This window comes from Lathyrus oleraceus, chromosome 1 (genome assembly GCF_024323335.1).
Source record: "Lathyrus oleraceus cultivar Zhongwan6 chromosome 1, CAAS_Psat_ZW6_1.0, whole genome shotgun sequence".
NCBI classification, from domain to species: domain Eukaryota; kingdom Viridiplantae; phylum Streptophyta; class Magnoliopsida; order Fabales; family Fabaceae; genus Lathyrus; species Lathyrus oleraceus.
The window spans coordinates 155,798,331-155,810,281 of NC_066579.1; the positions used below are offsets into that span (position 1 = coordinate 155,798,331).

The 11,951-nt window shown below is 37.3% G+C and overlaps 1 non-coding gene across 1 annotated transcript; it reads left to right on the forward strand.

Annotated features, from left to right (window-relative positions):
* The first annotated feature begins 5,359 nt into the window (after positions 1 to 5,359).
* Positions 5,360 to 5,431, forward strand: TRNAE-UUC (transfer RNA glutamic acid (anticodon UUC)). The gene has a single exon. It is a non-coding gene; the product is annotated as a tRNA-Glu (tRNA).
* The last annotated feature ends 6,520 nt before the right edge of the window (positions 5,432 to 11,951 follow it).

The following is an 11,951-nucleotide window of genomic DNA, read 5'->3' on the forward strand; positions in this document are numbered from 1 at the left end:
TACTGTTTAATAAGTCGAATTATTAAACATATGGTGAGCGCTGAGTGGTCAAAATCTAATAGACCTTACTCCTGCACAAAGCGTTTCACATTCAGTCGTTTCATTCTCCACTCGTGCAAACCCTCGTCCAAAGAAACGATTCATCTTCCCTCTCCAATTTTCAGCATGGCTCGTCAATCCGACACCTCCTCGTACACCACCATGTCTGATTCTCACAGCACCGAGTCTCACCACCCTAACCGGGAGGAACCAGTTGTGGACGCAGCTACTTCGTCCCATGCAAGAAGACCTAAGGAAACGGTCACTGGGTTTTCATCAGAAATCGCTCTTGATGAACACACAAGGGAAGGGTCAAGGTATGTACACAACTCCATTGCAACTATCGTCACTCAGATACTATCTGGCAATCGAGATATTCCTGGGGTTTCTGTTCCCTTGAACACAATCATTCCTGACATCGCTGCATGTCAAGAAAAAGCTGTTGTGTTGAGGAAAAATGTCACTGACAATGTTGAGCAACCAGATGCTCATGAGGGATCAAAGGTTGAAAAACCCTCAGGCAAGGTGAGAAGTGAGAAGGCCAAGGTTACTCAAAGTGTTGAGGACAAGTCTAGGGCTGAGACGATTAACGTGGAAGAACTCTCAGACAATGATCTTCTGGCTACAGTTGTTCCTAGGATAGCCAAGAGAGTCAGGACCAGAAGGGAGAAAAAGGCCGTGGAATTGAAGTCCCCCTCCAAGGAAGTCGGTGCACAAAACCCTCACAAGCAACCAGAGTCAGAAAGCACACACAAGAGGAAAAGCTATGGACCTACAAAAGCTTGGAGCAAAGAGGTGCCTAAGAAGGTGAAAACCAAAGCTGTGGTGGCTGAATCTGAATCTGATGTCCCATGTGATGTCACAACATCCATGTCCAGGAAGAAGCCCTCTTCCAGTAGGTTGGCAACCAGTGTCCCAGAAGTTCCCATTGACAATGTGTCCTTCCACTTTGCCTCCAGTGTTAACAGGTGGAAGTATGTGTACCACAAGAGGCTGGCATTGGAAAGAGAACTGGCACAGAATGCACTGGACTGTAAAGAGATTGTGGATCTCATCAAGGAGGCGGGGTTGATAAGAACTGTGTCACAACTTCCTAAGTGCTATGAGACCTTAGTGAAGGAGTTTATTGTAAATCTGTCAGAGGAGTGTGCTGATGGGAGATCCAAGGAATTTCGAAAGGTCTATGTGCGCGGCAAATGTGTGACCTTTTCCCCCTCTGTAATAAATCAGTATCTGGGAAGAGCGGATGAAGAGCAACCTGAGCTTGAAGTGACTGACAATACAATCTGTCAAGTCATCACAGCAAAGCAAGTCCGAAAATGGCCTCTCAAAGGGAAGCTAGTAGCCAGCCAACTAAGTGTTAAGTATGCAATGCTGCACAAAGTTGGATCAGCCAACTGGGTACCCACTAACCACAAGTCAACTGTGTCTGTGGCATTAGGGAAGTTCATCTATGCAGTGGGAACCAAGGCAAAGGTGAACTATGGTGCGTACATATTTGACCAGACAATGAAGCATGCTGGGAGCTTTAGTGTGAAGGGACCCATTGCCTTTCCATCTCTCATATGTGGAATTGTGCTGAATCAATTTCCACACATCCTGACAGATAATGACTTCGTGAAAAGAAGAGAGAGTCCATTGGCTTACAGCTACAAACTGTTCCTGGGCAAGCATGTCCCTGACATTGTCTTGACATCGGGAGAGACTTCCAAAGCTGGCCACCAACCAGACAAAGCTGATGTTATTACAGTTCTCAAAGAGACCTGCAAAGAGCTGGGAGCTAGAAAGCATGCACTGGAACAGCTCATCTTGCAGCTGGAGTCTACTGCTGAGGACACGGATGGAGCTGAAGGGGAAATGGCTGAGGAGGAGGAAGAGGCCAACTCTGGAGAGGAGGCTGATGAGGAGGTTGATGATGAGTCAGAAGATTAATCATTTTGTTTCTGTTTTTCTGTCATGGGTGTAATTCAAATTACTAATTTTGGGTCTGTATATTAAAGTGTTGCTTTGGCAACATTTTTGACAAAAAGGGGGAGTGACAAGTGATACCCCAGGACAACAGAAGTTTACATTGTTAAACCTTATTAAAACAGGTACCCATTCATGACAGATTGAAGTTTTCCCCACTACAGCTGCTGTGTGATGAAGTGTGTATTTAGCTTCTGTGTGCGTGCTGTTGTATGCATCTGTGTGTATGCTGATATGTGTGTGAAGTTTTTATTTAACTTCCCCCCCCCCTGCAGCAGATATTGAAGTTTAGGTGCAACTTCTAATATGTGTGTGCTGCTATGTGAAGTTTTTATTTAACTTCCATGTGTGTGAGTGTGCTGCCACTCTGAGTGTTTTTAGCTAGTATTATTTCCTGCTAGGTGAGTGTTTCCGCTGCTATGAACTCTGTTATGGGGATCAAAGTGTTTTAGCCAAAAATTTGCCAAAGGGGGAGTTTGTAGGTGTTTAATTGGCTGCATTATATGGTAAAACACAAATGTCTTGACTGATGTCATGACATGCATATGTGACTACATTGTAGTTACTGCAGGACTAGCTAACACAAGATTTATTGAATGTCAAACTGGACGTTGTGACATTCATACCTGTCAACAGATACTAAGGAATAGAACATCAGGAGTTCTGTTAGAACTTAGTATTCACTTGCAGTCTGGTTATCAAGGAAGAACCAGACCTGGCATAAGGCCTACTGATTGAATGTCAAACTGGATGTTGTGACATTCATCATTGACAGCAGCTACTGAAGATTGGGCAGAGTGGTGTTCTGCTATACTTCAGCATTTTACTTAGTTTGTTCTTCAAGAGAATAAAAGAACTAACTTAAGGCCAACTGTGTAAATGTTAAGTTGGACACTTTGACATTTACTAATGTAAGCTGGTACTGTAGTATGGTCATTTTGATCATGTACAGGTCAGCAGATTTGTACAGTCTGTTTTCTGGAAAAACAGACTCAGCATATGGACCTTGATGTCAAGCTGAATGTCGTGACATTCATTCCTGACAGCATATGCTAAATTGTAGGTTGTTCAGTTTTCTGTTACAGCTTTCTCAGGCTATTCTTTAGGAAGTCAACAGCTTAGAGAAAATTCAGGAAATCAACAACCAAGCTACATTCAATGAACCTAACAAATAGCCTATTTGTTAGCAACCTAAATATTGAATTTGTGGGAACTTATGTGACCTAAAATTCAGGAAAATACAGGTGCAAAAGCCCAGGTGCTGCAATATAAAAAGGAAGGCATTCCTCCATTCAGTTTCAGGGATTTTGAGGCGTGAAGATTTAGTGTGTCCATCTTACTTCACTGCTGTATTTTTGTGAGTCTAGAATTAGACGTATCTTGTAAGCCAAGTCTTTTAAGCGTGAGTGTTGTGTATCTTGGTTTAAGCTGTGAAGCATAACCAAGAATTGTTTTTGAAGTGTGACTTCAAAGTGTTTTTAATATCACTGAGGTGATTGAGGGGGAGTGAGTAGGAACTCTGATCTTAGGTTAAGATTGAAATTGCATTGGGTAGGGATTAAGTGATAAGTTGTAAACAGGTGAGTTTAGCTTTGAATTGATACTACTAATAGTGGATTTCCTCCCTGGCTTGGTAGCCCCCAGATGTAGGTCATGTTGGACTGAACTGGGTGAACAATTACTTGTGTTATTTATTGCACTTACTGTTAAGTTCTGCATAATCCCTGTCTGTGCAGAATTGGATGTCATAACAACCAGTGTGACATCCAAAGTCTGATAACTAGAATTTCAGAACCTCTTTGAAAGAGATACGAGATTAGACCAAAAATATTCTTCCTAATCCAAAATCTTTTCCCAGTTATAATCAAGATTTCTTAAAGGCTTTAACATCCATGCATTGCTTAGTAATCACATACTTTTATTCTAAAGTCCATGTTATATTTTTGTGAAGAAAATCTTACCAAGAAAAATAAGATGACACCTTAGTTACCTCTTGCCTCCCAAAAAGATAAGACAATGCAAGGCATATGACTTATTACCTTCTCTCATAAATATTAGTAATCATTATAATTCTATTTAGAAAAATATTCTTCCTAATCTAAAATCTTTTGCCAGTTATAATCAAGATTACTTAAAGGCTTTAACATCCATGCATTGCTTAGTAATCACATACTTTTATTCTAAAGTCCATGTTATATTTTTGTGAAGAAAATCTTACCAAGAAAAATAAGATGACACCTTAGTTATCTCTTGCCTCCAAAAAAGATAAGACAATGCAAAGCATATGACCTATTACCTTCTTTCATAAATATTGGTAATCATTATAGTTCTATTTAGAAAATTCTGTATGTTGTTTAACCAATCAATCAGTAACCTTAACATTAAGTGTTTTCACCTTCTGCATTCTGATACACGCTCATAAATCTTGACATTATCAAAAATAACCTAACTCTTTGGATAAAGTTTTTTCTTATTTTCTTTCTTATAGCACATACCAATTTATATATGTAGGACACGTATTTAATGATGCATACACATTTTAAAATAAAATGCAATCTTTAGTACAAACAACTATCTTCTTATAATTCATGCCAATGAATTGCAAAAAAAAAGTTGAGCTTCATACGTTTTACGAGGGAACACATTATTGTCGGTTAAAAAATTTCTTACCAAAGTTACCAAAGTTGTTAAAGTTCTGTTTAGAAGATCCATTTTATAGGTTGATGTTTTACAATATAAAGAACGATTACAATCACGTGAACTTAAAATACCTAGCATGCAACATTTTATAAACATTACTTCCAACCTTTCAAATTTTTATGGACAATCAAAAGTTCCTTTTCAACTAAATGCACAAGCTTATTAAAACGATCAAATTCATGCATATCTTTTTTAGAAAATATTAGATGTATATATATTTTTTTATTGTTGGATCTAGTTTTTTCTTGCGAATAGTGTATCCACTAATATTTGTATAACAACACTCTAAAAAAGAGCAAATCCTGCTTTTCTATGCATGATCAACAACAAACTTAAAGAATTCTCTCAATCCATCTTCGTATTCTTATACATAAATAAGACATGATACCCACCAACAACAAAAAACAAATACAAAGAAATAAATAAAGTGAGGAACAGAGACAAAGAATGATATAAAAAAGAATTATAGAGGTTAATTGTTTTATTTTTGATGAGAGGGATACATGATTTCTTGAAAACAAACGTGATATGATTTTTCTTTATTTTGAGAAAAATATATGTAAATTGTTTAGCTCATATGTAATATTGAGAAGATTATTTACCACTTACAAACTAATAATAGATCGGTCAATATTTTTATTGAATTCTGTAAGCGTTTGTAGTCCAACGGTTAGGATAATTGCCTTTCAAGCAATAGACTCGGGTTCGAATCCCGGGAAACACAACATGTTGTTTTGGTGTATCACAAACGTCCCCCAAATTAAACATGGTCGTAAACTCATATGTTTTTCATTAGCTACAGAAATCTAAGAACCTCTTTGAAAGAGATACGAGATTAGACCAAAAATATTCTTCCTAATCCAAAATCTTTTCCCAATTATAATCAATATTTCTTAAAGGCTTGAACATTCATGCATTGCTTAGTAATCACATACTTTTATTCTAAAGTCCATGTTATATTTTTGTGAAGAAAATCTTACCTAGAAAAATAAGATGACACCTTAGTTATCTCTTGCCTCCAAAAAAGATAAGACAATGCAAAGCATATGACTTATTACCTTCTTTCATAAATATTGGTAATCATTATAATTTGTAACAACCCGTATAATATATATCTAGAATAATATCATACAAGTGTTAAATTTTGGTACTGTCACAACATAAGTGCCTAATGGCATCAATATATATATACATGTCCAAACTAAAACATCACTGGAACATGTTATACAATAATGCCTACACAATAAAAATCTAAGAACTATGTACAATATCTTCATTGCACACAACTCCACAGTGGAAGATCATAATGAACAGCAACCCTTGAAACATCCATAACAGTTTCTCTTAGATCCAACCTGTAAAGAATACCTGAAAAAATAACAACAATGATGGGATGAGATAATAATCTCAGTGAGTTCTCCTATCCTATGGGTCCACTCGGCTCTACAGGGTTCTAATCAATGTTCAACTCATATCCAACTCAAGTTAACAAGGGAACGAAGACTTGAGCGATGGGGAAACTATCTCGCAATTGTATGGCATCATGCATCTGAGTTCTCATAACTCAACCACGATCATTATTCAGATCACGAAACATCAATTCTCGATCGGACTTACGTCTAAGCCAGCCTCGGTTCATGCATGCTTATATGATTCGACTTTCGCGGTGGATATCAGGTTCCCCTATGGGAATCTAACCCACTTTTAAGAACCATCACCCATATGGGACTCTAACCCACCTAGGGTATCTTTTACCGTATGGGACTCTAACCCACATAGGTGTCCACCTTTCCCCCATGTCCGCCATGGTTGGGGCTCAAACCCATTTGAGGCTCGAATCATTGGTCCCACATCCCAATGCTTACTCATCTAAGCATACCACAAGAGATGTGTACCACCACAGAAAAACACACATTCTGAATACATGATCGGTTCCATAAAACATTGGTTCCACGAACCATAACAAATTCATCAATCATAGGTGACTTCATTCACCATAATACACAAATAATAACATGGCATGTTCCATACAATGCGTCTCATTCTCAATCATGGCAACAATTCGTCCACGACCTCACATAAGCGTCGTACGAATGAATACCGTATTCTCATACATGTATCTCACATGTTCCATAACCTAGATTATCTTTCTAAGTTATTAATCAAATTATTCTTCTAGGTTTCCTCACTCATCTTTGTAAGGTTTTTAATCATGTTATTTCACCTTCCACATAATAACAATATGTAATTTTCATCATGATAAAATTCATGGCATTTATAAATCACATAATATTTTATAACATGGAACAATAATAATAGCCTTTTTTCGTTATCTTTCTAACGCATCCGGCCGTGTCCAAAACAGAGGTATAATACTCAATTAATTCATCAATCTATCTTAATCAAGATTTAGGTTAATATTTATTCATTGCATAAGCATTCAACAACAACCTCTCTAGCCTAGTGGTAAGGCATGTACAGTTTCAAGGAGGTCCTGGGTTTGAATCCCCTTGGTGACATATTCTGTACAAACAGGAAATTAAATTTTGTTTCAGTGTTAACCGGTTAACCTATACCGTTAACCGGTTAACCACTCACGAATTTGCCCAGAAAGTGAATTTTGCTGCGCGTTAACCGGTTACCTCATACCGTTAACCGGTTAACACGGTAAAAAGAGGAAAAATTCCAATTTCAAATTAATTCTCTCAGTAACTTCTTTCCTTAAATAACTCCTCTTTTATTTTCCTTTCCATATACCATTTTTACCTACTATTTCAACATAACATGATTTTTCAAGACATATCATGGATAGGGAGTATGCACACAACAACTTTATCCCAATTTACACAAACCCTAACCCCACAAATATAGATTATTTTCCCCCAATGCTAAAACTATCTAAGAACTCACCTAGTAGAAGAACAAGATGAAGTTGGTGATGATGAAGATGAGTTGATGGTGGTTCCATGGCTTCATCTTCTTCTTCTCCCATGAGTCTTCTTCCTCTTTCTCTTTTCCTCTTTTCCTCTTTTTCTCCTTTTCCCTTTCTTTCTTTTCTTTCCTTTCTTTTCTTCTTTCTGATATATCTTCTTTCCTCTTACCTATCACCTCTCTTCTTATCCACTTCTTCTTTTTCCTTTTCCACCACACGTACCATATAATATATATAATGTATAATATTAAGTAGTAACCAAAATATCCCAATTGATATTTTATCTTCCAGCACCAATTGACCAATTATTAATGTTACCAAAAATGTCCTTTCTTGTAATTATTAATATTGGTCTGTCTCTTTATTCATAATTAATCCCTTTAGAGTTCACTGGTTACTCTATTGGTCCCAATCGACAACATTTAGAGCACAAAGGAGCTCTAATCGTTACAAATGATAATAGATAATTTACATAGGAATTCAATTGGTCTCAACTGACAACTAATTGAGCATTTAAGGGAATATGGGATATTACATTCACCCCCCCTTTAATTGAAATTCGCCCCCGGGAAACGCAACATGTTGTTTTGGTGTATCACAAACGTCCCCCAAATTAAACATGGTCGTAATATCATATATTTTTCATTAGCTACAGAAATCTAAGAACCTCTTTGAAAGAGATACGAGATTAGACCAAAAATATTCTTCCTAATCCAAAATCTTTTCCCAGTTATAATCAAGATTTCTTAAAGGCTTTAACATCCATGCATTGCTTAGTAATCACATACTTTTATTCTAAAGTCCATGTTATATTTTTGTGAAGAAAATCTTACCAAGAAAAATAAGATGACACCTTAGTTACCTCTTGCCTCCCAAAAAGATAAGACAATGCAAGGCATATGACTTATTACCTTCTTTCATAAATATTAGTAATCATTATAATTCTATTTAGAAAAATATTCTTCCTAATCTAAAATCTTTTCCCAGTTATAATCTAGATTACTTAAAGGCTTTAACATCCATGCATTGCTTAGTAATCACATACTTTTATTCTAAAGTCCATGTTATATTTTTGTGAAGAAAATCTTACCAAGAAAAATAAGATGACACCTTAGTTATCTCTTGCCTCCAAAAAAGATAAGACAATGCAAAGCATATGACTTATTACCTTCTTTCATAAATATTGGTAATCATTATAATTCTAGTTAGAAAATTATGTATGTTGTTTAAGGAATCAATCAGTAACCTTAACATTAAGTGTTTTCACCTTCTGCATTCTGATACACGCTCATAAATCTTGACATTATCAAAAAATAACCTAATGTTAGACTATGGCACGGATCTAGAAGGGGGGGGGGGGGGTGTTGAATAGATCCCAATTAAAATTTGAGTCGGCGCTACCAATTAAAAATTGGTTTTGAAAATTGGTTTTAAGTGCGGAAGCGGCCGAGGAAAATATAGTCTAAAACGAACTGTTATTGGAAAACCGGATATGCGTCAAGCCTATGGATTTGTGATAATGTAGAATACGAATCACTACACCAGTCACACTATCAAAGACTTGTTTCACTTACTAGGATTCCTAGTTCCAATGATTCAAAGAGCAAACCAAACTAGATACACAACTAAGATAATTTTGGTTTAGGCAAATTATCAAACACTTGGTGTGCAAAAACACTCCAAGTGATATTTATGTTGAGTAAGAGATTTCAATTAGTCTAGTATAATATTTTATTGTACTTTGAATTCAAAAACAGAGTTTTAACTTCTTACTCAATTAATATCAAGGTTTGATAAAAGTGCTTATACAAAAATCACTTAATTTTTAAGCTAAAAACAAATATGCTGAAAAATAGAGAAGGCAAAGATTTGATGAGGCAAATTGAGATGATTTAATAGATATCACCTGTTGAATTTAACCGTTTATACAAGGATTGCAAAGCAAATATACAACAGAACTCTCAAGACGTTGAATGTTGCTTCCACTCCTTGTTCCTTGATTCAAGGTGAATTAAGTCCTTCGATTGTTGTTGATAGACCTCTGATTCCAACCCCTTTGTTGAATAACCCTCAGTTCTTCAAACCCTCGGCCCGGCTGATCTCAACTACAACAAATCGAACCCGAAATCTTCCCTTCAATATCACTGAATCCGCTACTAGATTGATGAAGACTTCCTCTTCTCAATCACCTTCGCTCAGTTGAAAATTGATGAAGAATTCGACCAAAAACCCCCCAAAAACAAACCAGTCTTGGAGGACAAAACCCTAAAGGTTTTATTCAAGAAAAAACCTATCACAAGCTTCAACCCGAACCGGATTCCCCAATCTCGGCTTCGAACCTTATCACCTTTAACCAATCACAAAGCACTTCAAAAATGGTTGTGTGTAGTTGATGTGTTGTGAGATGTTGAAGATGAAGATGAAGAATCTTGGACACCTATTTCACTTTTTCTTGTTTCTTTGAACACTTGAATCAATTTGACAAATGTTAGTTGATACAAGTAACTAAACTTCTATATATATAGTAACCAACCAACCAACCAACTTAACAGCTTTTCAAACAGAGTGGGAAATACTCAAAAATTGAATTTGCGCACGAGCGGTCGACCATAGCAGGTCTCTTCGTTGATGCATGGCCTGCAGTTTTGGACAGACTGAAGAATACATTAGTATGCGTCGACCATAGGTCGGTGTGCGCTGACCCGTGGGAAAGTGAAAGCTTCATGCGCCGACCCTGTGGTCGACTCAAGTCTCCATGCGCTGACCCGTGACCAACTGCACTATGTTATGCGCCGACCTGTGGTCGACTCAAGCCTCCATGCGCTGACCTGTGACCAACTGCACTATGTTATGCGCTGACCCGTGGTTCATGCGCTGACCCTTGCGGTCGACTCAAACCCTGCAAATCTGCAAAAATTCATATTTTTGTGGTTTTCATGCATTTTGTCATGACCACATTTTATCCACATATGTTGTAGGAAATATAGTAGTTTAGATGAGCATAGAAAAGGATATGATAGGTGATATGTTGCATTTATTTTGTAGAGGTGGAATCGACAATGCCGATTCATCCATGGTGGTCATTTGTCATCATCGAAACCTATGATCGTATGTTGTATGACAATTTGCCCTTACATACTCCCCCTTTTTGATGATGACAACCTGTTTCAAATCAAAGAGAAAAACAACATGCAATATTTACACACATTATGCACACTCCCCCTTTCTTTTGTAATCTAAGGCTGTCTGCAAAACCAACTGTTAATTGTTGTGAATATTTTGGCTTGGCTTTAGTACATGCTCTTCTCCCCCTTTGACAACATCAAAAAGAGAAAAGGAACGATTATTCAACGTAACATGATATTCAACAGGAGATAGTGAATCATATAACAATATCACACCAAATATTATTACTGAACAAGTTAAAAGGAAGATAACATTAAATTGGATTTGCACAAACGAGCACAACAGAAAATTAATTCAGTCAAACAACAAAAAATTACAGATGCATATGCAGTTTTATGTCCTAATGGTCTCGTCCTCGATGGTAACAGATATTCGGGTTTCTGTAGGGGTCTGCCAGAGACAATATTTGGTCAGCAACACCACCTAGATACTTGAGGCCCACATCGACCGACCGCTCCTGGCGTTCAAATGTTTCGGTAAATGCTGCATACTATTCATTCATGCTGGTATAGAGGTTATCGAGCCTCTCATTTTGTGCTTGAAGTTGGCTGCATATTTGAGCATAGCGCTTATCCTGAGTTTGTATGAATGATTGTTGAGCCAGCTGCATATGTCGCATCATATCTAAGAGTTCAGATGAATTGTCTTGCTACAGAGGAGACGATTGAGATTCTTCAGCACCTTATTGATACGGCTGATAGAATTGGCGTTGTGTTGACCAGCCCATATGTTGCAATTCACCCCATCCACCATGGTTGGGGGCATCTTCTGTAATTGAATAGGTATTCTGAACCCAAGCTGAGTTTGTGTAGTCATGAGTGTCAGCTTATGGAGGACTATCTGTAACATCTCAAAATTTGCCCTCCTCTTCTTGGGACTAGTTTTGCATATTGCATATCATTTTGTAGGACATTAGGCATTTGCATAATTGCATATCATGTGGATACGCAAGTCATCCTCCTAAGTCTTTCTCAGAAGATAGGGAGATTAAGAGATTCAAGCATAAGGGTCTCATGGATTGATCACCAACCATCTGAGGGTTTGTGCTTCAATTAGGGTTTTCTTGGTTCTTCAAGGAGGTTGATCATTATCTTGGTTGCAAGGATACATCATCATCATCATGGTT